The following is a 23,475-nucleotide window of genomic DNA, read 5'->3' on the forward strand; positions in this document are numbered from 1 at the left end:
TCTAGCCTTCTTTTATCCATGGGGGTTAAAATGCTGCCATTTAGGTCCTCAAAGAAGTGGCTGTCCAAGAGATTCATTGAGACAATACTTGTGAGAAGTAAAGAGAGCAGGAGTGAGCATGCAGAAGCTTCTGACCGCAAGGTAGGCTGGACACTGTGCAAGGAGGAGAGGGAAGGGAGGATTGAGTAGGGAGCGCTCAGAGGACACCGCAGTCCTGACACAGTCTCAGCCAGCCTGATGCTTGTTGGAAGATTCCTGGGTCAGGCAGGAATGGGCAGCGCCCTTCGCCCTGCCATGGACAATTAATTACTGACTGGAGCAGCCCCAGGGGAGCGTGGCCTTGGCACCAGTTGGTGCTGGATCCAAAGGCATTGGGAGGCCATCAACCAACCACATTCCCTGTAGCAGGTTCTCCAGGAGAAGCTCTGAGCAGACCTGCCATGACGTCTCAAAGAGGTCAGATTCCAATAAGTGGATTTGATCACAGGCCGCTTAGGCTTTCACTCCACGAGCACTGCACTTGGATATGAAACCTCCCTTGAAAAGGTCAAAGAAGTAAAAAATGAATACAGATATTTCACAGTCTTGTTATTTGTTTGGCTGTGCCCACAGCATGTGAAAGTTCCAGGGCCAGGGATGAAGCCCGCACCACAACTGCAACTCAAGCCACAGCGGTGACAACACCAGGTCCTGAAGCCACTGCACCACACGGGAACTCCACCTTTCCTTTCTGACAAGTGATGATCCTGACGCCGGGCAGGGAGGGGTTTGACGCACGGAAGGGGTACAAGGAAGGGAGGCCATTTGAAGGTATGTGGCCTCCCTCACAGTTTCGCAGAAGGTTTGCCCTAAGTCGGGGGAGGATCTGACTCTACGTGACACGTTTTCCCTTCAGAGGGAAGGCAAGTTCCTGCGGGGCCAGCAAAGAGTTGGTGGAGAAACGCCTAGATAATGATGCCTGCGGCAGAGTCCGCTCCTCGGCGTCTCGGTGAAGGAAAGAGCGTCCTCATTTCAAATCGTTTCCAGAGTTGCCTTGTGTGAAAAACAAAAAACCCAGAGACAATCCACTCTTGAGCAACTCAGGGGCGGTTACTGGCACGGACCTTCTGTTCAGGTGAAAATCCACGGGCAACGCATACCCAGGTCTTTTGCACCCATGATTCCACATCCCCGTATTCAAGCATCCTGGGTCTGGCGGTCCTGTCCTCCTTACCACTGGGGGAAAGAGCCGCGCACAAGGGCTGCGGCATAATTCAAATGCGTGCTGTTCAAGGGTCAGCAGTACTTCAAACCACCAACTATCTGACAGTACCCAGAGCTGAAATAAATCAGACCAGCAGAAAATTATATATACAACTAAATTTCACTTTTATTTTTATATGGAAAACAGATGTTTATTACAGAACAAATATTTTTAAACATGATTTAAAGGCTTTAAACAAACAAACAAAAAAAACCCCCCATAATTCCACACACTGACAATGATATGGTAGCTTGGAAATACTTTGGCCTAGAGAGGGATGTTTGTTCTTGATGAATTTACATATAACAAATTCTCAGGACATTTGATTCTAAAGTTTATGTACAAAATAGCTTGACAGGATTAACAATTTTAAGGTGACTATAAACCTAAGGGCAATTTAAACTAAAAAATTCTTTAGGAAGCAACCATGTACGTATGTAGGTTTTAAGATCAAGGGTTAAAAATCCATTCTTGATAAATACCGTTTGGCAAAGGGTGTATAACACCCATCACGCATCTGTTCCTCGAATAGCATGTTTTCAAAATTATGCATTTCCTGACAAATAACCAACATTAATAACTCAGAGAGACCAATAGAATGAGTTCCAAAATGTGCCCTCACGAGGCAGCCCTGAGCCACGTCTTCAGGCACCCATTTTAATCTTGGAGCTTTAAGAATATCTCTCCTTTCATGGGTTTTGTGTCGTCAATTTCATCTTCATAATTGGCATTGTCTCTGGTCTTTTTTTTTAGCCCATTTCTTCCCCGTTGTCCCCACCAAGGTCTCATATCTTCTGGCCATTTCTTCATCTGACACATCCAGCCCCAGCGCTTTGTCTTCAACTTCTGCTTTGTGAAGAGCATTCATCGGCAGTGTGAATTTCCCAACGTCAGGGTTAAATCCTCTGAATGACATTCTTCCACCGAGATCGTCACATAATGAGAAACTCTTCTATTAGGAAACCTCTCTTTAAGCTCCGGCAAATCCCAGCACCAGTTCTCTTCACCAATGGTTTTCTTCCTTTTCTATGTGTTTCTTGGTTTCTGAGTCAAGTCTCCTTTGCATGAACCTCACCTGCAGAAAGTTCATGGACAATTTAGTCTGGCCCCCATTCCATCCAACGATGTGCTTGCCCCTTGGCACGCCCTAAATCTCCCTTTTAAATCGTTATTGTGTAACGTCGTGTTTATGCATAGCTGCAGATAAATAACACAGCAAAAGAGAGATAGGAAACATATACATGCAAAAATATATATTTATTTCAAATATGTGGCAACCTCTAAGCAAAACTGACATAAAAATGCCTAGTCCAACGCAATATTTTTGCTGCTCAGGTCATATTGACTTTGAACCTTATGGTAGTATTGTGAAAACTGTAAATCATATACGTGCTTCTTACCTTTTATATCTAGGAAAATTATCTGGACTCAGGACTAAATTAAACAAAAACACTTCAATCTTTGGTCCCATATAGACAGAGTCTCAATTCCCAGACTGGTATAACATTGCCCTCTGGTTTAGGAAAATTTGATTGACACATCATTCCCACTACAGACTATTCCCTCGTTTTTTAATAATAAACAATTGGCCCTTCAACAACATAGCTTTGAACTGCATGGGTTCACTTACATGTGGATTTTTTTTCAATTCATATATTGCAAACAATTTTTGAGATTGGCAACAATTTGAAGAAAAATCTCTCGAAAAAACCTTATCGCCTAGAATATCAAAAAAAGTTAAGAAAAAGCTAAGGACATCATGAAGCATTGAATATATCTCAATACTAGTCTATACTTACATAGGCATAAGGTGAGTGATATTTAATATAAAATTAACAATGTGCTAGCTTTCTTACTGTTTCATAACTTTCCTTTCAAAGAATTACATTTCCATACCATATGCCTCTCTCCTGTAATGAGAGAAATTGCATTATCAGTCTGTCATCGGGGGGTGTTATTTTTGACTTGACAATATTTCCAATGCTGTCTTATGACTATGAGTGTAATGCTGTATGCCACAACAATTTTATACTAGTTCATTCACGAGAGTATAACCTAGGCTCCTGGGAAGTAGTCTTAGCAATTATACTAGGCTACCTAAAGCCATCACTTCACTGCCTCTTCACTGTTCATGCTATTCTATGTTATCAATTATTATACCTGTAAATAAATGTTTCTTTTTCACATTATTTAGCACTCTTGATGTCTAGCGTTAGGAATATGTATAATAGCTACAGCGTTTGGTATCATATAAGACAATGTCGATGTAGGATGAAGGACAATTCATCTTGTAAACAGACGATGTAAACTTACGGGTATTGATAAAAATAGTACAGTATCAACACATGCATTTTCTCTACCTTGCGATTTTCTACATAACATTTTTTCCCTAGCTTACTTTATTGTAAGACTATAATATATCATCACATAACATACAAAATATGTGTTAATTGCCTATGTTATGGGTAAGGCTTCCACTCAGTACTTAGACTACTGTTAGCGATGTTATAGTAGCAGTAAGTGGTTTTTTTTTGGGGGGGGGGCTAAAGTTATACTCAGATTTTCAACTGTGTGTGTGTGCGGGGGGGGGGGGGGTCATAGCCCTTTACCCCTGCCTTTCAAGGGTTAGCTGTACTTTTCCCCAATTTATACTTTACCTGAAACGCAAGTCAGCCCCTCGCGTTCTGAGCTATGAAAAGAATCAAATTTACAGGGAGTTCGAGTTGAGATGTCAAAGTCTGGACAGTGGAATGTAAGAAGTTGTCGTGAAATTGTGGTAAGTGAGAAGTAGAGCCGTTTGCTTAAAACCCTTCAGTTACCTGGGCTGGTGATTGTGCTCCTCCATTCGAATGCATTGTTGTGCTATTGCAGGTCAGTACACTTCAGGTGGTGTTCTCAACGCAGAAAAATGCACACGGCATCTCCGATGGAGTTCTTGGCAAATCCTCGGATTACATTTCCTGATATTCCGCAGATGCCTATAACCACATGGCAAGCAGATCTCCTCTGTCGGTAGATCACCACACCATTAAACTGGAACTAACAGAGAGACCCATGCATAACATTTCATAGAAACACAGAAAATTATGAAAAACATAACTCCAGAGTTTATTACTGTTCCGTCTGTATCGGTTCTTGTGGTAGTGTGTGTTCAGCTGGCCAAATCACTATGCTTTTTGTCAGACTATGTTTTGGCACAGTAAGCCAGTGGAATATTCCAGGTGAGCTTGCCTGAGAATAGATACAGCAACAGACGGACCGTGTGGCTTTGGACATTAATAAGAAGAGAAGTGATTTCTGTTGTCATTCTTGTTTACATGGGATTCATTTTCTGTTAGGACTGCAGCGTGTTCTTCAAATAGAAAGGCTTCTTGGGGTGGTCGTTCACCAAGCCCCCTGCCAAATTTCCCCTCTTCTTTCCTACTGTTTCCCTCCCCTACACAGCCCACCCATCTCCCAGGAACAAGTTTCACTTAAAAACTAACAAAAACTCCATACAGAAGTGAGACCAGAGTAACAAACAGCAACCGCCACCTTTGTCTGTACTGATACCTCCAAACTCTCCCATGATTCACGTATGGAAAAGTGGGAAGTAAAAGAGAAGGCGGGGACGTGAAATCTTTCTTAGAGTCCCATGAGCCCAAGGGCAACGTTTTTTTGTGGATAAACAAGACTCGAGAGCCAATGGTCTTCCCAAGTTAAAAATGTTTGTGTTGGTTTTATAATTAGCAAGGACTATCCACCCACGGTGTCAGTTACACAAAATATTCCCCCCCTTGGTGCCTCTCAAACTGTGTTTGAATAAATAGGGATTCTGTCGGTAATCAGGCAGCACTTGGGAGGCATCTCAGCAGTAGCTTTTAGGGGCAGATGTTTGATTCTTTGCTTTCGGCATTCTAGTTTATTTCAAAATCTTCTCAGATCAAAGGTGGTGTCAGGTGATCAAAGCAAAATGCAGAGTCAAATCCAGAATCAGGTGACCTGTCCAATTATGATCTTTTGTCAAAAAAGTATTTGAAACACATTTTTGTAAAGTTTTAAAAGCACATCAATTATAGTGTAATAGCACATTTAGTAAGAAGCTTAGGAAGTTACCATGTGGCACAGAGGGGGTTAAGGATCCAGCATAGCTGCAGTTGCAGCTTGGGTTGCAACTGTGATGTGGATTTGATCCCTGGCCCAGGAACTTCCACTTGCTGTGGGTGTGGACAAAAAAAAAAAAAAAAAAAAGAGGAAGATGAAGGAGAAGAAGAAGAAGCTTAATAAACACGAATCACTTCAAGACCTGTACTCTGTTTGTATTTTATGATTATTTTTGTACCACAGTATATGTACAGAAATGACATATGTGGAAGTCCTAAATGACCCAGAATGGATAAAATTAGAAGAAATCCATCAGATTTATATATATATAATATACACACATATTTGGAGAAAGAGAGAGCGCTCATCCAGACCAGATAGCATTCTGATGCAATTAGGATGATTCTGTTCCATCACTAAAAGACAAGGAAAGAGGCTATATAGTAACTGTCTCTGCCCACTGGAGGTACTGGATGTACAACAGGTCCAGAGGAAATTCTACTTGCCTCGAATTATCTAGACAATAATATCTGGCTGACAACTTGACCAGTGAGTTTGCTCTCCCCTATAATTCCTAGAAAATGGGGGAAGGGGAGGTGTCAGTAAAACTGTGAGCTGGTAGTAAAGACACCCTCTAGAGATCTGCTGGGGATTTTAAATACTTTTGCTCCAAAGTAGAACCAACTCATTTCAAAAAGAAAGCAGAAAGAAGCTCTTATCTCCCTCCATGCTTAGAGAATCCACCTTTCTTAGAAAAAGAGAATTATGCAGCCAGAATCGAACACGTACACCCAAGGATCCTATAGTGTTAGTCTAGTAGGCATAGCCCAGACGTGGAGTGAGGAGGTTAAACTCTTTGTTTGCCTCTTACCTTTCCTCCAGTCCTGAGCCTGAGTTTGGGTCTCAAGGCCCCTCAAAACATGTTTTAAAAGCCTGAAGTAGGTGGGTTCTAAATCTGGTCCATTCTAGAATGGTTGGCCTAGTCTTGAGGAATTGAGGGCGATATACGGTGACAGCATAGCTGACTTTAAAAAGTTGTGTTCCGTCATTGGAGCATGAGTCCTGCTTTGGGCCTGTGCAAAAAACTTTGCATTTTGTCCGCATGTATTAAGAAGCACTAGGAAAGCGTCTGTGGTAGACACGGTGGAAAGAGAGCTTCCCAAATTCTGCTCTCGTTTCCTTTCTTTTTTCTCTTTGCAAGCTTCAGGAGGAAGGAAAGAAGAACGAAATCGTTCACAGGGACAAGAGGGTAAAGAAACAAAGACAAACAGAGTTAAGAAGTAATTGTACACTATAATTTGCTAACAAAGAATTTTGTAGGTTGCCAACCTGGGTAAATTATATGCAGTTGGGAAAAGACCTCCAAGCAGAGGGAAACATAATCACTTCATCTATTTTTTTTCTCAGTCAGTGTTTCTAACACTAACTCTATTGTGTGACTGAAATGTACAAAAATACATCAGTTTCACAGATAGCCTTTGAAATGCACCATTGTAAGCCCTGTGTACTCTGCAACACACCATCACCTGTGTGGCTGGAGCCCTCTAGTGGCCAGGTGGACTCCAATCCTAGGGGTTCCCGAACTCTCTTCCTAGAATTAGGTTCTCTTCTCCCAATCCCATTGGACAACTGGCAGGTGGAGGGGAGATTGCAGAGCCTCCTGGATACACTTCTGTAGCTCCAAGTGCAAACTGAGATTTCTGAAGCCTATCTCTTCTGCCAGTCATCAGTTAGCATTTCCATTCTTCCAAAATGTTATACCCTTTCACTGCCAAAGAGTGGAGTAGACCCACTGGAGAATGGCTATTCGATTATTGCAGAGCAGAAAGAGTTTTGCAGGAAGAGAATGCATATTTATATTCTAGTATGTCTCCTCCACCAAATTAGCTGTGTGGATGACTGGTGGCTGAGGATTATTTAGAAATTTGCCCCACAAAATATTTGGGGGCATCCAACACAATTTCTCCCCGCAGCCCTTTTCAGGGTCTCTGGTTGTTTCTTTCCAGGCTCTTGTATTAGCTCCTCCTTAACCGGCCCCTTCAAGCTCGAAGCAGCTTGGGTCTCTCTCCTCCAGTTCTCCTCTCACTTTCCACATAAGCTTCGCCGTGTTTTCATGTATTCTCTACATACCAGGAAGCTTCAAATTTCAGAATTGTACCCAAGGTTGTTTCTCGAGCTCCAGATCCGCCTCCTTGGCCTCTCCTTTCCGATGTCTCATTCAAGGTTGATATGAACAAAAGTGAATTTGACCCAAGCCTGCTCCCTGTTTCCAAGCAAAGCAAATGGCGTGGCCCACAAACCCGGCCATCCACGCCGAATCTTCCTCTCTTCTTGGGACATCTTACTCCCCAAGTCAATAAATTCCACCTCTCAAGTCTTCAAACCCACCCTCCCCCTGCCCTTTCTCTAGTTTAACCGTCCCGAGGCGCCTAGTCCAAGCCATGCAAACTAGAGCCATCACTTGCTAACAAAAATTCCTACCTCCCTTCCCTCTAATCCACTGTCTTAAAAGGCACATCTGATCATATCGTTTCTCTTCTGTAAACATTTTGACGGCTTTTAGGATAAACTTCCAAGTTTTTATTATGGCCTCAGAGCCCTACATGCTCTGGCTCCTGCTTGTGTCCCCCGTCTCTTTCCCCCACTCTCTGCCCCTTATTGCACCTCTGTCCAAAAGCAACACTCTTTCGCAGTCCTTCTTGTGCTGGGACCTTCATTCAGCTGTGCCCGCTGACACCCTCTGCCGTACTTACCTAGCTCATGATCCATCCTAAACTAGCATTTTAAAATGTGTCTTGTTGGTTAAACTATTATGTTTGTTAGCTGTGCTTTTTGATCTGTGTTCCTTAGCAGAGCCACACTTGAAAGAAATTAAGCAAAGACTCCTGTGCCGAGGAAGCTGTCTCGCCTCACCTATAGCGGCCGTGTTTACACAGATGGTGTGCTCTAAATGGTCTTGTTTGGAGTTGATAAGAAAGCTAAAATTAAACAGAGACATTTGATTCGCTGATTAATCAAGTGGAAGCCAGTTTCCCTAAAGACAAAAATCAATGTAATTCTTGCTCTCTATCCCATGCGGTGCGCTTCAGTTTTCTGTAATTTCCTTTCCTCCAACATAAAGAGATAATAACTTGCCGAGGTCAGATTGTTTTTGCTAAGTTGTGTTCAGCATCGTAAATGTTACTTTAGCCTCTGGGTTTGAAAGAAAGTTTTAAATGCTTGGAATTGTGGATCCCTGGGCGATGGGGTCGAGAAATACGTCCATTGCTCCTCGCTTTCATTCGAAATGATATTTCCACATTGTTTTTTCCTTCTTTGTTCTTCCAGTTGTACACATCACCTGTGAAAATGTCTGAGTTTAATACGCTTCCTTCCAAACAGCGTTTGATATTTATAATCGGAAAGCAAGGTTGGCTGGCTTCTAATTCACACACCAGTAAAGCATGTTGCTTCCAAATTTTTATCCATCAGTCTCAGCCTAAACATCACCTCCTCATAGAAAGCTTTGCCAATACCCTTAGACCAGGTCAGGTCTCACCGTTATGCCCACAGCAGGTATTGTGCATCTCTACTAATTACCATATGAATTTCTACCTTTCTGGGATTCCCGTGGTGGCTCAGCAGTAACACACCCCACTGGTATCATGAGGATGTGGGTTCGATCCCTGGCCTTGCTCAGTGGGTTAAGAATCCAGCGTTGGTGTGAGCTGTGGTGTAGGTTGCAGACACGGCTCAGATTGTGGCTGACAGCTACAGTTCCCATTCAACCACTAGCCTGGGAAGTTCCATATGCCATGGGTGTGACCCTAAACAAAAGAGACAACAAATAATGATAATTTCTACTTTTCAGATTCTGAGCTCACTGTTGTCTACCATCCACTTTGTTCCTTGTTCCTGCACAGAGAACAGTACCCTGGACATAGTAAGCATTTGGAAAATACTTATTGAGTGAAAAAAAAATGTAATGTGTTCTCATATGGACCAGAGTTTCTGGACAAGACCATGAAATAAGAGAAAAAAAAATTACTTTAAGAATGCAGTATTTATCCCAGATCCCAAAGACAGGAAGCGTAGTTTAGCCTGAGAATGGCCTAAAAATACTAGCAGGAATCACAGAAAGCCCTCTCTTAGACTCTATCTCTCTTTCTCTCTCTCTGGTTTTGCTTCTCTCCATACCCCTGCTTCATTCATATTTCTCTGTAGACGTATTCCTCTGCCTCTCCAAGTATAAAGTATAGCATGTTACCTCGCAGCTCTGGAGTGCTCCCACTTCAAAGCATGAGTAGGGTCTAGTGCTCTTTTCCCCACTTCCAAAGCCTAAAGAGAGGGAAAGGATGCCTAAAATGGTCCAGGGAGTTCCCCAGTGGCCTAGCAGTTAAGGATTTGGCATTGTCATTGCTGAGGCTTGGGTTTGATCCTTAGCCCCGGACCTTCTAAAGGCAGTGGATGTGGCCAAAAAATAAAAATAAAAAAATAAAATGGTTCAGGACTGGTGAGTTTCCTATTCCAATCAGCTATGACTAGAAACACAGTCTCCTGGAAAACACACGATTTCAGGGGTCTGTGTATCTGTGTAGGTTGTGGGAGAGGTGTCAAACATGGCAAATACTCCCCAAGGTGTCTGCTACAATCGCCTCTCTCCTTGAACGCTTCTGGAACATCAGATCTTAACTAACAATGCCGATGACACATTTTCAAGTGTGAAATTGACTCCTCTGCTAATGAAACATTAGATTTTATAGATATGTATTGACATTTTATTTCTGTCAAGGAATATGTTCATTAGTACTCACTATTACTCTTTTGTTTATTTATTTATTTTCTTTTTATGGCTTCACCTAGGAAAGCTCCCGGGCTAGGGGTTGAACTGGAGCTGCAGCTGCAGCTGCAGGCCTACACCACAGCCACAGCCGCTCGGGGATCTGAGCCGTGTCTGCAACCTATACCACAACTCGTGGTAACACTGGATCCTTAACCCACTGAGTGAGGCCAGGGATCAAACCTGCATCCTTGCAGACACTATGTTGGGTTCTTAACCTGCTGAGACATAATGGGAACTCCACTCAGTATTACTCGTTTATTCAAAACATCTCTAATTTTTTATGGTTCTCCCTCAAATAGTTATGTGGCTTGTAATGTCTTCATGATATTACATGCTAACATACCTAACTACACAATACCTGCAGAGTATTATTAACCCTTTAAGGCCCTGTATAAATTAATTTATATCCATCCATCTAATTTCTCAACATGTCTTCCAGGGTTCAGACTGTAGGGAAATGTCAGAGGGACACCTTCTCTCAATTTACACAACAGATATTAAGATTTTGGGTCTAATGCTCCTTATCTATGAAGCGGTAAATTGATTTTCCTTGACCTCATCCCAACTCTACTTAAGGGCAGGATTCATGTGTATTCTCTTCTCTTCACTATTGTTGTTGAAATTATCCAGGAAAGAATATCTTCACAATTCTTACATAATATAATTGAAAATATTGAGTGTCATTATTTCCCTTCTGGCTGTATTCAGATAAGTGGAAGATATATTAAAGGTGGATTTTCAAGTCACTAGTACCATGCACTTAGTTTTTCCTTTGCTTGAAAAAATGTGAAGGCCCTAATTTAATGCATTGCTTTTCTGGCCTCCAAGACTCAGTTATACTTGCTAAAGTCATGTAAAAATGAAATAATCTTGACATAAATGTTCCAAGAAATTATTTACTTTACTTTCAGATCATAATAAAGCTTAGAATAAATGACTTGAATAAATTTGGAACCAGAATAGCTCAATATTTTTGGAATATGACAAGAACATAATTCTTATCATTCCATATCAATATTTTAATAATCGTTACTAGTAGACCCGACAGAGTATGTTTAGTTACGAGAAAGGTTGAGATTTCAAAAAAGCACTTAAAGTAAAAATTTAGAACTTAAAATATTTTGTTTATTCAAGTTCTGTGAAAAATGTCCTTGGTAATTTGATAGGGATTGCATTCAATCTGTAGATTGCCTTGGGTAGTATAGTCATTTTGATAATATTAACTCTTCCAGTCCACGAGCATGGTATATCTTTCCATCTATTTGTGTCATCTTTGATTTCTTTCATCAGCGGCTTGTAGTTTTCAGAGTACAGGTCTTTTCACAGAACTTGAACAAAATATTTTAAAGTTTGTTTGGGAGTACAAAAGACCCAGAATAGCCAAAGACATCCTGAAAAAGAAAAATGGAGCTGGAGGAATCAGGCTCCCGGACTTCAGACTATACTACAAAGCAACAGTCATCAAAACTGCATGGTACTGGCACAAAGACAGACATATAGATCAGTGGAACAGGATAGAAAGCCCAGAATTAAACCCATGCACTTACAGCCAACTAATCTATGACAAAGGAAGCAAGACTATACAATGGAGAAAGAACAGCTTGTTCAATAAGTGGTGCTGGGAAAACTGGACAGCCACATGGAAAAGAATGAAATTAGAACACTCCCTAACACCATACACAAAAATAAACTCCAAATGGATTAAAGTCCTAGAAGAAGACCAGACACTATAAAACTCTTAGAGGAAAACATACGCCAAACACTCTCTGACATAAACAACAGCAACATCTTCTCAGATCCACCTATCAGAGTATTGACAATAAAAAGAAAAATAAATAAAGGGGACCTACTCAAACTTCAAAGTTTCTGCACTGCAAAGGAAACCCTAAACAACATAAAAAGACAACCCACAGAATGGGAGAAAATCTTTGCAAGTGAAACGACTGACAAGGGATTAATCTCCAAAATTTATAAACAAGTTCTGCAGCTCCATACCAAAAAAACAAACAACCCCATCCAAAAAGGAGCAGAAGATCTAAACAGACAATGCTCCAAAGAAGACATACAGATGGCCGAGAAACACATGAAAAGATGTTCAGTGTCATTCATTATTAGAGAAATGCAAATCAAAACCACTCTGAAGTACCACCTTACACCAGCCAGAATGGCCATCATCCAAAAGTCTACAAACAATAAGTGCTGGAGAGGGTGTGGAGAAAAAGGAACGCTACTACACTGTTGGTGGAATTGTAAATTGGTGCAACCATTGTGGAAAGCAGTATGGAGATTCCTCAGAAAACTAAACATAGAACTACTATTTGATCCAACAATCCCACTCCTAGGCATCTATCCAGAGAAAACCATGACTCACAAAGACACATGTCCTCCAGTGTTCATTGCAGCACTATTTACAATAGCCAAGACAGGGAAACAACCTAAATGTCCATCAACAGAGGAGTGGATCCAGAAGGTGTGGTACATATACACAATGGAATATTACTCGGCCATCAAAAAGAATGAAATACCAGCATTTTTAGCAACATGGATGGACCTAGAAACTATCATGCTAAGTGAAGTCAGCCATACAATGAGACGCCAACATCCAATGCTTTCACTGATATGGGGAATCTGAAAAAAGGACATACTGAACTTCTTTGCAGAACAGATGCTGACTCACAGACATTGAAAAACTTATGGTCTCCGGAGGAGACAGTTTGGGGGGTGGGGGGCTGTGCTTGGGCTGTGGGATGGAAATCCTGTGAAATCAGATTGTTACGATCATTACACAATTACAGATGTGATAAATTCATTCGAGTAATAAAAAAATGAAAAAAATAAATAAACTAGAACTTCTAAAGATTAAAAAAATATTTTGTCTAAATTTGATTTAAAATTAAATTAACATTCAATTTTAATTTAAATGTTTTTGAGATTCTAATTTTAAAATTTTAATAATCTTAAATTTAGAAGTCATTCTGTACCCAATTCAGAAGAATTTATGTCAAACCCAGAAATATTTTCAAACTTGGGTTCTAGCTTTCTATCATAGGAAAAGACTATTAGTCATAAAATATAAATTTTATTTTGGTTATTTTTGAAATTAATTCTCCAGAATCTAGGCTGAATATATTTTTAAGTCTTACAAGTTACATAGTGTAATCATGTGATCATAGGTACAAAATGACATACTTTTAAATGCCCTCAAATAAAATTTTAGTGCCACAACTTTATTTGTCAAAAAACATTAAACTCATTTTCAACAGATACTTAATAGGTTAATCTTTACTAAAATCTCTTGGTTTGAGGACTCTCATATAACTATTTTCATGACCTTCATGGCTTTTTCGTATTTTTGAAGCCCATGTATAGTCAATCATAAAATAAAACAAATGAATCTCTATGTACTATTATAGAGGGAATATTTACCTATGAGAAAAATAGCAGCCAACAGGTGAAGTAGATCATAAGCCTATTTATTTCCTTCTGAGGTGTATTGACCTTAGAATGGGAAAATCTGTGGTGGCCATATAACTAGTAGCTCATTAGAATTCCTCCGTCATTTCTAGACTTCATGACTGAGGGGCATAAGAGCTTATGCAAGTAATAAATGAACACTAAATCTTTTTTTTTTCCGCCCCAGGGCTGCACATGCCTTATATGGAAATTTCTAGGCTAGGGGGTCTAATCTGAGCTGCAGGGGCCAGCCTACACCACAGTCAGAACAACACCAGATCCAAGCTGCATCTGCAACCTACACCACAGCTCACGGCAACGCCAGATATTTAACCCCCTGATTGAGGGCAGCGATTGAACCCACATCCTCATGGATACTATTTGGGTTCTTTACCTGCTGAGCCACAATGGGAACTCCTGAACACCAGCTCTTGAATTAGATGTTAAAGCCAGGTGTTAAAATTGAGATGAGTCACAGACGCAGCTCAGATCTGGCATTGCTGTGGCTGTGGCGTAGGCTGCCAGCTGCAGCTCCGATTCTACCCCTAGCCTGGGAACTTCTATATGCTGAAGTTGCAGCCCTGAAAAGGAAAAAAACAAACAAAAAAAAAAAAACAAAAAAACAAAAAACAAAAAACAAAGAAAACAAAACTGAGATGAGAACCACCACCTCCTTGGTTGAGATGGCAGCTTGAGATTTGTCAGCACATCCTATCCCATCTGCCATGAGGATGGGTATTTGGTATTTGTACTGGCCAAGCGTACTTGACCTAGGAACAGCCTACTGTGTACTATGGCCCAGCTTCCTGGTTGAAACACGGAGCTCTGTGTTAGGACAGTGTGTTCCCATCTTCTGGAGAGAACTGGTTGTCCAGAGAGAGCTCTAGGATAGCAACCAGTCCTGCCCCAAGAATGTGAACTCTGGAGCCAGCAGATATGAAGTCTGGGTTGTTCCAGGTGAATCACTTTAATGGAAATGCCTGGAGGTCATTTACTTTTCAGATGCTGTGACAGACCCATTCCTACTAGTATATTTATTTTCTTGACTTAAGTGAGACAGATTTGTTTCTTGTCATATGCAACCAAAATCTTTTAAATATGGACCGAGACATTTCTGGAAACAAACAATATTGTCTGGTTAAAACTGCTTAGCTTGTGTAGACCAAGTTTAAAACTTGTCTCTCTGCAGGTGAGTTAGATGTGGACACGTCTATTTAGACAGTGGACATTATTTATTGTTCACGGTATGAGGACTGCTGGGGGGAAACAAAAGAATTATCCAAGATTTAGCTATTTGGAGACTAAAGCAGAGGTGGAACCAGTTTTTATTTTTGTGCAAAGAAACTGAGATTTTATTCCATTTCAAGCGGAATGAAAAGAGCATGGATTTAAAAGCAGAGTCTCCCGTCATGGCTCAGTGAAAATGAACCCACCTAGTATCCATGAGAATGCAGGTTCAATCCCTGGCCTCATTCAGTGGGTTAAGGATCTGGTGTTGCCGTGAGCTGCGGTGGAGGTTGCAGGCACAGCTCAGATCCTGCATTGCTGTGACTGGGGTGTAGGCCTGTAGCTGCAGCTCCAATTAGACCCCTAGCCTAGGAATTTCTATATGCCGCAGGTGCTGCCCTAAAATTAAAAAAAAAAAGACAAAAAAAAGCAGGGTAGCACCCTAGCTTCCTTTAAGAGGGAACTGGTTAAATAAATTATGGCACATTCATGAAAAGGAGTGAAGTAGATACATGTGCATAAATATGGGAAAATGTTTAAGCAAATAAATCCATTTCAGAATAGTGTGTATGACCACATTCATGTATGCATGTTTGCTTTATAAACAGAAAATATAAATAATGATTACCTGTTAGTGAAGCTGGGTTGTAGGATGGCGTCAGAAATGAGAACTAGCAGTTCCCATTTTGCATCTTTCTGAAGTATTTGATATATGTGGGTTTTCTGTTTGTTTTTATTTTATCATGAGTCTATTTTCTAAAATTAAAAAAAAAAAATGAAAATAGGGTCAGTGGGATTCTTTTCACTTATGAGCCCTATGCCCCAGTGTGTCTTTGCTATTTCTGTGAATTTTAGTTTATTCTTCTCTAAAATAATAATAATCATAACACCTGCCCTATTTACAGTACAGTGTTGCGCTCTAGAAATGCAAGTCCATACTCCCTAGAACCTCTAAGTGTAGCTTTGCTGGGGAGATAACCCATGGATCATTTAGAGTCACAGCAAAACTCTAAAGACATGAATGTACTTTTTTTTTTCATGGAGTATCTGAGTTTCAAATGGTCCTATAGACCAAAAGCTTCTAAATGTGCAATAAACTATAAGCTCTGAGAGAACAGATTGTATCATATTCTCTTTGTGTGCCTAGAACCAGGAGGGCACTTTTGGCCATTAGAGAATAATGTGAAAGCATAAATAAGGAAATGAATAAAATGAAATCTTAGAAAGTATTGTGAAAATACTTCTTTATAAATTATAGGTACCATGCAAATATTAGTATTTCCATTTTTTATTTCCTGGGCAATTCCGTCTGTAGAATGTCCCACAGTTGTGATTTAATTTGCTGTGTTAAGTCCCACTTCTTTTTAAAATTTTTATTTATTTATTGTCTTTTTAAAGCCGCATCCATGGCATATGGAAATTCCCAGGCTAGGGATTGAATGGGAGCTGGCTACTGGCCTACTTCACGGCCACAGCAACACAGGATTCAAGCCGCATCTATGACCTACACCACAGCTCACAGCAATACTGGATCCTTAACCCACTGAGCAAGGCCAGGGATCGAACCTGCATCCTCATGGATGCTAGTCAGACTCATTTCCACTGGGCCACAACAGAAGCTCCTTCTTAAAGATGTTAGGACTAAAGTCCTACTTCTTAAAAGATGTTACTAAACCCTACTCTTAGAAATATCCCTGGATTTATGAAGGTCTGCTAGAAGAAACTGAAAGCTAATGTTAGGTAACACTCAGCAGCAGCAGGCTAATCTGAGTTCTTACGCTAAACTCAAGGTCTAATATGTTAGGTAGATTAATTCCAAAGAGTAAAGAGTAAGCTACCCCATAGAACTGACATTTGCTATAGGCAGCCTCTCTGAATAGGTTATGCGACAGGAAAGGGTGACAGAAGCAACATCTGTAACAGATTTAATAGCAGCATTCTCCACTACAGAGTGTCATATTTGCAAAGACTGCAAAGCAGTGGATTGAAAATTAGAAGCCTTCAGTAATCCTTAGAATTTAATTTATTATTTGATTTGTCACCTAATTCTTCATTTCCTCATCAATGACCTCTTAAGGGTTGGATTAGGCAATTTCTAAGGTTGGTTTTTGCTCTATGTGTGTCTAGGCCTTATTTTGTTTGCTCAATAGATCTGGGAGACAAACATAAAAATGATATCTAGAGTTCGTAAATGAGAAAAGTAGGCTACAGGAAGATGAAAGGGTTTCCAAAAGTCATCCAGAGAGAGCTCAGATCTTGACACTTAGGGTAGTTTCCTGAACCCAGCTGGCATTAAATCACATCAACCCTGGTTCCTGCTCACTCTACCTCTAAATTTTCTGGATGCATAGACCAATAAATTCTATTTGAACCCCTGGAGATCTAGAGAGACTTTCCTAGGAGTATACAGTGATGAATGGTGTTAAGAGACACAATTTCTAGGTCCTCAAATTCCATGTTTACTCTTCTTTAAAACCGATGTCTGAGAACTTTCTGGGATTCACAGCATCAGCCAGGTTCTCTTACTCCCTGGTCCCCTTACAAAATCATAATCATCCCTGTGTACCAAAGAAAAGGAATTCTCACCCATACTGAATCATATTGCTTGATAAATACGTTCATTCATCTCATGCCTCTGTTGCAAAATTTGCATGATTTTAAGGAAATAAAAAGATTCATAATTATTTCTTACAGGTCAACATTATATTTTGAAATAAAAGAACTATGTAGTTGGTGAAACAGTTTCTCTTTTCTTAATTATTTCTTCAGACTCATAAGAGAGATGCTTTCGTTGGTTTGTATCCAAAATTTGCTCTCATGCATCAACTTTTGATCTTACTTATCTCTCCTCTGTATTTATTAGATTTGGCATACTTTAATAGAAATGCACTCTGGATGCTCTTATAAATAATGTTTTTAACAAAAAATAATTGATAACCTTTTATGGGCACCCACTTTTAATGGCCCAGTGCCTTATCTTCTGTTTGTTATTCATTTCCACTTCACCTTGCCTCCTTCTGATAACAATCACATCACCCCCAAATTCACAGAATAATTGAGTGAGAGAAACCCTAATACATCTCTAAAGAGACACATTTCCAATAAATCTTCCTTTTTCTGCTTGATCTTTATTTACAAAAATGCATTTTAGTTTTTGTAATCCACGTATAGAATTATTTTATAATGGTAATATTTACAATGAGAATTCTATCTTTGGCCATTGTTCTAAGTTACACTGAAATATTTTACATGTCAAACAAAATTACAAGGAGATTTATAGCTTCTGAAAATTCTTTTAGAAGATAGGCCAGGAGTTCCCGTCGTGGCGCAGTGGTTAACGAATCCGACTAGGAACCATGAGGTTGCAGGTTCGGTCCCTGCCCTTGCTCAGTGGGTTAACGATCCGGCGTTGCCGTGAGATGTGGTGTAGGTTGCAGACGCGGCTCAGATCCCGCGTTGCTGTGGCTCTGGCGTAGGCCGGTGGCTACAGCTCCGATTCAACCCCTAGCCTGGGAACCTCCATATGCCGCGGGAGCGGCCCAAGAAATAGCAACAACAACAACAAAGACAAAAAAAAAAAAAAAAAGATAGGCCAGCAACATATTTTAAAGTCCCCAGTTCGAACCTATGTGTATAAGGATTTGGAGTAATTAAATAGATAAGTACTAAAATGTTTAATATGTAGCTTCAGTATACCAAGATAATACTGCTAGTACTTTGCTAGAAGGATGTGTGTTTGGAATTGATACTGTTTCTGTAGAAATAAGGATGCATTTGAACAGGATAATTTGTGTTTTCAATTTTCTGGAGACCAGTGCCTCTATGATTTACATATTTCACAAATGCCTAGGGTGGTCTATTGTTCAGCAATAAGGAAAATCTTACAGGATTATATAAGCATGCTGCCCTAGAACTTGGCCTTCTATTACAGTGAAGCTTATTTCTAAGAGAAATGTACCCACTGGGTCTTTCCTGGACTATTCATCATATATTATTATGCAAAGCAAAAGCTGCAATAAAAAGGTTGGTTAGAAAAAAATGGAAAGAAAAATAGAGAATTGGATTCATTTCAACTTTTAAATTTTAACTTGTATTCTGTTATTTCCAAGTTTCTGTTTGGAAAATATGAAATGCCAACATTTTCTATAATGATGTCATTGAAATAAAAATCATTAAAAAATTTTTTCCTTTGAGTTTTAGTTTAGTTAGTTCTGCAATAAGCTGAATTGAGGCATTTGAATCAGATCCCAGACAAAAAGAAAGCAAATTGCCCACCATCTTAAATAAAAATTGATGGCTTTGTTTTGTTTTGCTTTTCAGTATCATGTTTAAAACTAGAATTAGTTTGTCTAAACATGATCAGTTTTTGAAACGTGCATTTTCCCCTAAAATAAGCCTTTGCATCAAACATAACATTATAAAATTTCATAAACATTAAAGTCGATGAGTCAATCGATCTTGGCCGGGTAGGTTGTCTTCTAGGGAGTTTCTACTAAAACGGTTTAGAAAAGAGTTGGGTTGTCCTTATCACGGTACCATCTAAAGGAACGCTCTGTCAGGAGCCAAGCGAAAAGGCTCATGAAAGAACACTTGGAACTTTCTGTTGTAGAGCATGCATCAAAAATTACTAAGATTAAGGAGTGCTGGGAGTTGTTAATTGATATTCCTCTCATCTAATTATGATAAGGGGAAAGAAGCAAAAATGGAGAGAGCCAAAAACCTTAGGCAACACTTCTCCTGTCCTGAGAATGAGGGATAGCAGCAGAAGCACCCGACGGATTTCCTGGAATCTGTTCCTTTCCTGCCTCCCACGTTTATGTCAGAGTTCATAGCGCCTCACACTGTGCTTATATCTGAAAGGATCGGAAGACAGCAGAGGGGCCCTGAAATCTAAGGGTCACCTCTCGTGACCCTTAGAGAGGTGCAATCCTCAGGTGCCAGGACCAGTCTTGAACTTGTGGCCGTGCATCATAATAACGCTAGTAGGAGAAAGATCCAGAAAGTAAATGACCCATTTCCTCAATTTCTCAATGAAAACTTGAGTGCACACACAGGCCAGTTATTGGGAAGACAGAGCCCTGACCTCCTCAGACATTGCTATACAGTGACAGAGACAGGCAGGGGGACAGCCGCTTACAACATAAGAGCCGAAAGGGAATGGTTATAACATTGAGAAAACCAAGGGAGTTTCTCGAAGAAGATGTGACGTCCTGGTTGAACTCTGAAGACCGAGTGGAATTGGTTGATTGTGGGTGGCAGTGAGGGATCTGGGATTACAAGAGGAGTAAGTAGTTTATGCAAAGTCTTGGAGGAAAGAGAGAGGATTTCAGATGCATCGACTGCAATAGCACACTATGCTTTAGGGCAGTGGGTTACCAGGGAGGGGTTTTAAGTGGAATAGCAAAATAAATATGATCCAGATTTACCTTTCCACCCATGCGACTGGATACAGTGCGTGGAGAAGAGTTGAAGGAGCAAGGAGGGAGCAGAAAGTTGTTATGAGGCTGCTGAACCAAGCCCTTTGTTTTTATTGTCTGAAGTATAAGAACCTCAGTTTTGGATTTATCTTCCACAAAGTGAGAGGTGTCCATCACTCATTTAAAAACATAGTCTTGGAGGAGTTTGTGTAGTGGCCCAGGGGAAAAGTATTCGACTAGGAACCACGAGGTTGTGGGTTCGATCCCTGGCCTCGCTCAGTGGGTTAAGATTCCGGTGTTGCTGTGAGCTGTAGGTTGCAGACGTGGCTGGGATCTGGCTTTGCTATGGCTCTGGTGTAGGCGGGCAGCTACAGCTTGGATTAGACCCCCTAGCCTGGGAACCTCCATATGCTGCGGGTATGGCTCTAAAAAACCAAAACCAAAACCCAAACCAAAAAAAAACCACATAGGCTTGGAGTTGCCTGTTGTAGCTCAGCAGTGACAAACCCGGCTGGTATCCATGAGGATGCAGGTTCCATCCCTGGCCTCACGCAGAGGGTTAAAGATCCAGCGTTGCCGTGAGCTGTGGTGTAGGTTGCAGACGCGGCTTGGATCCCGCGTTGCTGTGGCTGTGGTGTAGGCCGGCGGCTACAGCTCTGATTCGACCCCTAGCCTGGGAATTTCCAGATGCCACGGGTGGGGCCCAAAAAAGACAAAAAATTAAAAAATTTTAAAAAATTTAAAAATTAAAAATAAAAATGTAGTTTTCCTGCCTACGAGAAACTACCTCTAATGGACTCTGTATAGTTGTACATCTTAGTCCACCATGGCTGCCATCACAAAATACCACACACTGAGTGGGTTAATCAATGGAAATTTATTTCCTCACCGCTCTAGAGGCTGGAAGCCCACAGTCAAGATGCCAACGCAGTAGGGCTCCAGTGAGGGCTCCTTCCTGGCTTGTAGACAGCCACCTTCACTCCGCATCCCCACACAGCTGGGGCGGAGCCCAAGCTTGCTGGGGTCTCTTCTAGGAGGGGTGCCCGTCCTTTCTTGAAGATCCCACCCTCACGATCTCATCCATCCCAACGACCCACCAAAGCTCCCATCACCGAAAATCATCACGTTGAGAGTCAGGGCTCCAGCGTGTGAATGTAGAGCAGATGTAATTTAGCTCATAACACTGTAGATGAGTTATTAGTGATATAACTAACGTCCGAACAAGTAGTCCCCCTTCAGGAGAGTTGCAAGGCATCTAGGCCATTCCACTCAGTCATTTTACAAAGAAAGCGAACATTGTCTTGTTCCTTATCATCTTTAAATATTTTAGTGCTACAGAAGAAGGTCTCTTCGGTTGATCACTTATTTTTCTTGCAAAGTAGAATAGCAAGCATCCTCATAATAACAGGAATAATGTAATAATAACAATAACAATCAAAAACGTCTCTGGCGTTTTACAATGTGCCGATGATCTTACATTTAGAAACACACACACACAAATGGACAGGAAAGCCGGAGGTGGGGGTTCGGAATCTCAAGGTTAACTGAGAATCTGGAATTAGGACGGTAACGTGGGACAGGAAGACAGGAAGAGGAGAGAGGACGTGCCGGTGCCACCGCGAGCCTGTCTGAGGATGAGGCGGGAGTCAGGACGAGCAGGTGCGTCGTGGGAGCAGGAAGCAGTTCTCCAAGTCGAAAGCTGCAAGAAATCAAATCGGAAAGTCGGGGGGCGCGAGGTTGTCTTTGGCGTTCCTTGTTTGTTCCTTTTTCAGCCCAACTCAGTCCTCCTAGACCTCGGGGATTAAGTCCCTCCTACGTTTTCATCACTACATCGGGTGTAGCGCTTTGTTGTTTGTGAAAAACAACTGCATGTCAATTGGTAGACTCTTAATGTCAAACCAGAAGCAGATACATAGACTAATAGTATTTTTCACCTTTTATACACCTATTTCATCCTCACCGACTTCCTCAACAAACATTTCCCGAGCACCTCCCTACATAAGGTGTTCTCCAGAGCTTGTGGGGCAGGAGAGGACCCGCACAGCCGTAATCGGATGTCACCGTATACGATTCCATCACAATGATTAAAAGAAGCTTCTCGTCTTCTCTTGTGACATTAAAAAAAAAAAAATCCGCATGGAGTTGATATCAGACTATTTTCTTGTGAACAAGAGGAGGCACTTGAGCTGGATTGAGTAAAGAACAATGCCAAACAAATTCTCTCGGTGGTTAATTAAAATGTGTGTCATGTCACTGACCTGGGAGAAATACAGGCAAATAACCTCTCCAGCAAGTGGCAAATCTGGATATTTGCTCTCCAAGGCATAGTACTTGAAAAGTTCAAGAACAATCCATCTTGGAATAGATGTTTCTCTTGAAAGAAAAATGGTATACTGCTACCAAGGAATCAAAGAATATGTGAATGTGCCTCTGTGTGTGTGTGTGTGTGTGTGTGTACTTTTCATTTCTGAAACAGAAGAATTCTCAAAGGACCATTTTCTGAAACACTTCAGTTCTCAAAAAGTTTTCCGGAACAGCGCATTACTATAACTTGACACCATGCTTTAGATAGTACCCAATAAATGTTTGCAAGGCAGCAATAAACCTTGTTTCTCATAGCCGACTTCACGCTGTGCTACCGACGTGCAGCGGAAATGACTGAGCAGAAAGCTCACACACAGTATGCGAAGCTGCATCAAAGACCTTCTGAGGCCAGTTGATCACAGCACCTCCAGGGAGGCTCAGCGGCTGCCTCGATTCCTACTCGTGAAGGATCACTTGCTTCAATCCCTTCTAATAACCCTTGAAGATGGAAGGATGGCGCCAAGGCCACATTTAGGTGGTGAGAGGTGTTCGGTCTGTTGGGTCGAGGAGCTGAAAGGTGGACAGCCTCAGTGATCTTCCTAGAATAAAACACTGTCCCTTCAGCCTCTTTTTTCTGACAGACCTACTGTTGCCAGAACTTGGCCTCTGCTCACTGGGGCTGAATAGAAATGTGGAGACAGAGTGTGGGGTGAAGGAGAAAAAGTAGCTTTATTGCTTTGCCAGGCAAAGGGGGTCCCAGCAGGCTAATGCCTCGAAGACTGCATCCCCCTTAGGAGAGATTGGGAAGTGGTTTTATAGTGTGGGGAGTGAAACATAGGGCCCCAGGTAATGCCCAGGGTAGAGGCAATCTTGCATTGCTTTCGAAGCTGGTGTTCAGTGGGTTGGTGGGCTTCTTTCCTGAATAA

At 41.2% G+C, this 23,475-nt stretch overlaps 1 pseudogene; it reads right to left on the reverse strand.

The window, feature by feature from the left end:
- Positions 1-1,877: 1,877 nt before the first annotated feature.
- LOC125112438 (M-phase phosphoprotein 6-like) lies at positions 1,878-21,232 on the reverse strand (annotated as a pseudogene).
- Between the last annotated feature and the right edge of the window lie 2,243 nt (positions 21,233-23,475).

Source organism: Phacochoerus africanus, chromosome 12 (assembly GCF_016906955.1).
Source record: "Phacochoerus africanus isolate WHEZ1 chromosome 12, ROS_Pafr_v1, whole genome shotgun sequence".
NCBI lineage: Eukaryota > Metazoa > Chordata > Mammalia > Artiodactyla > Suidae > Phacochoerus > Phacochoerus africanus.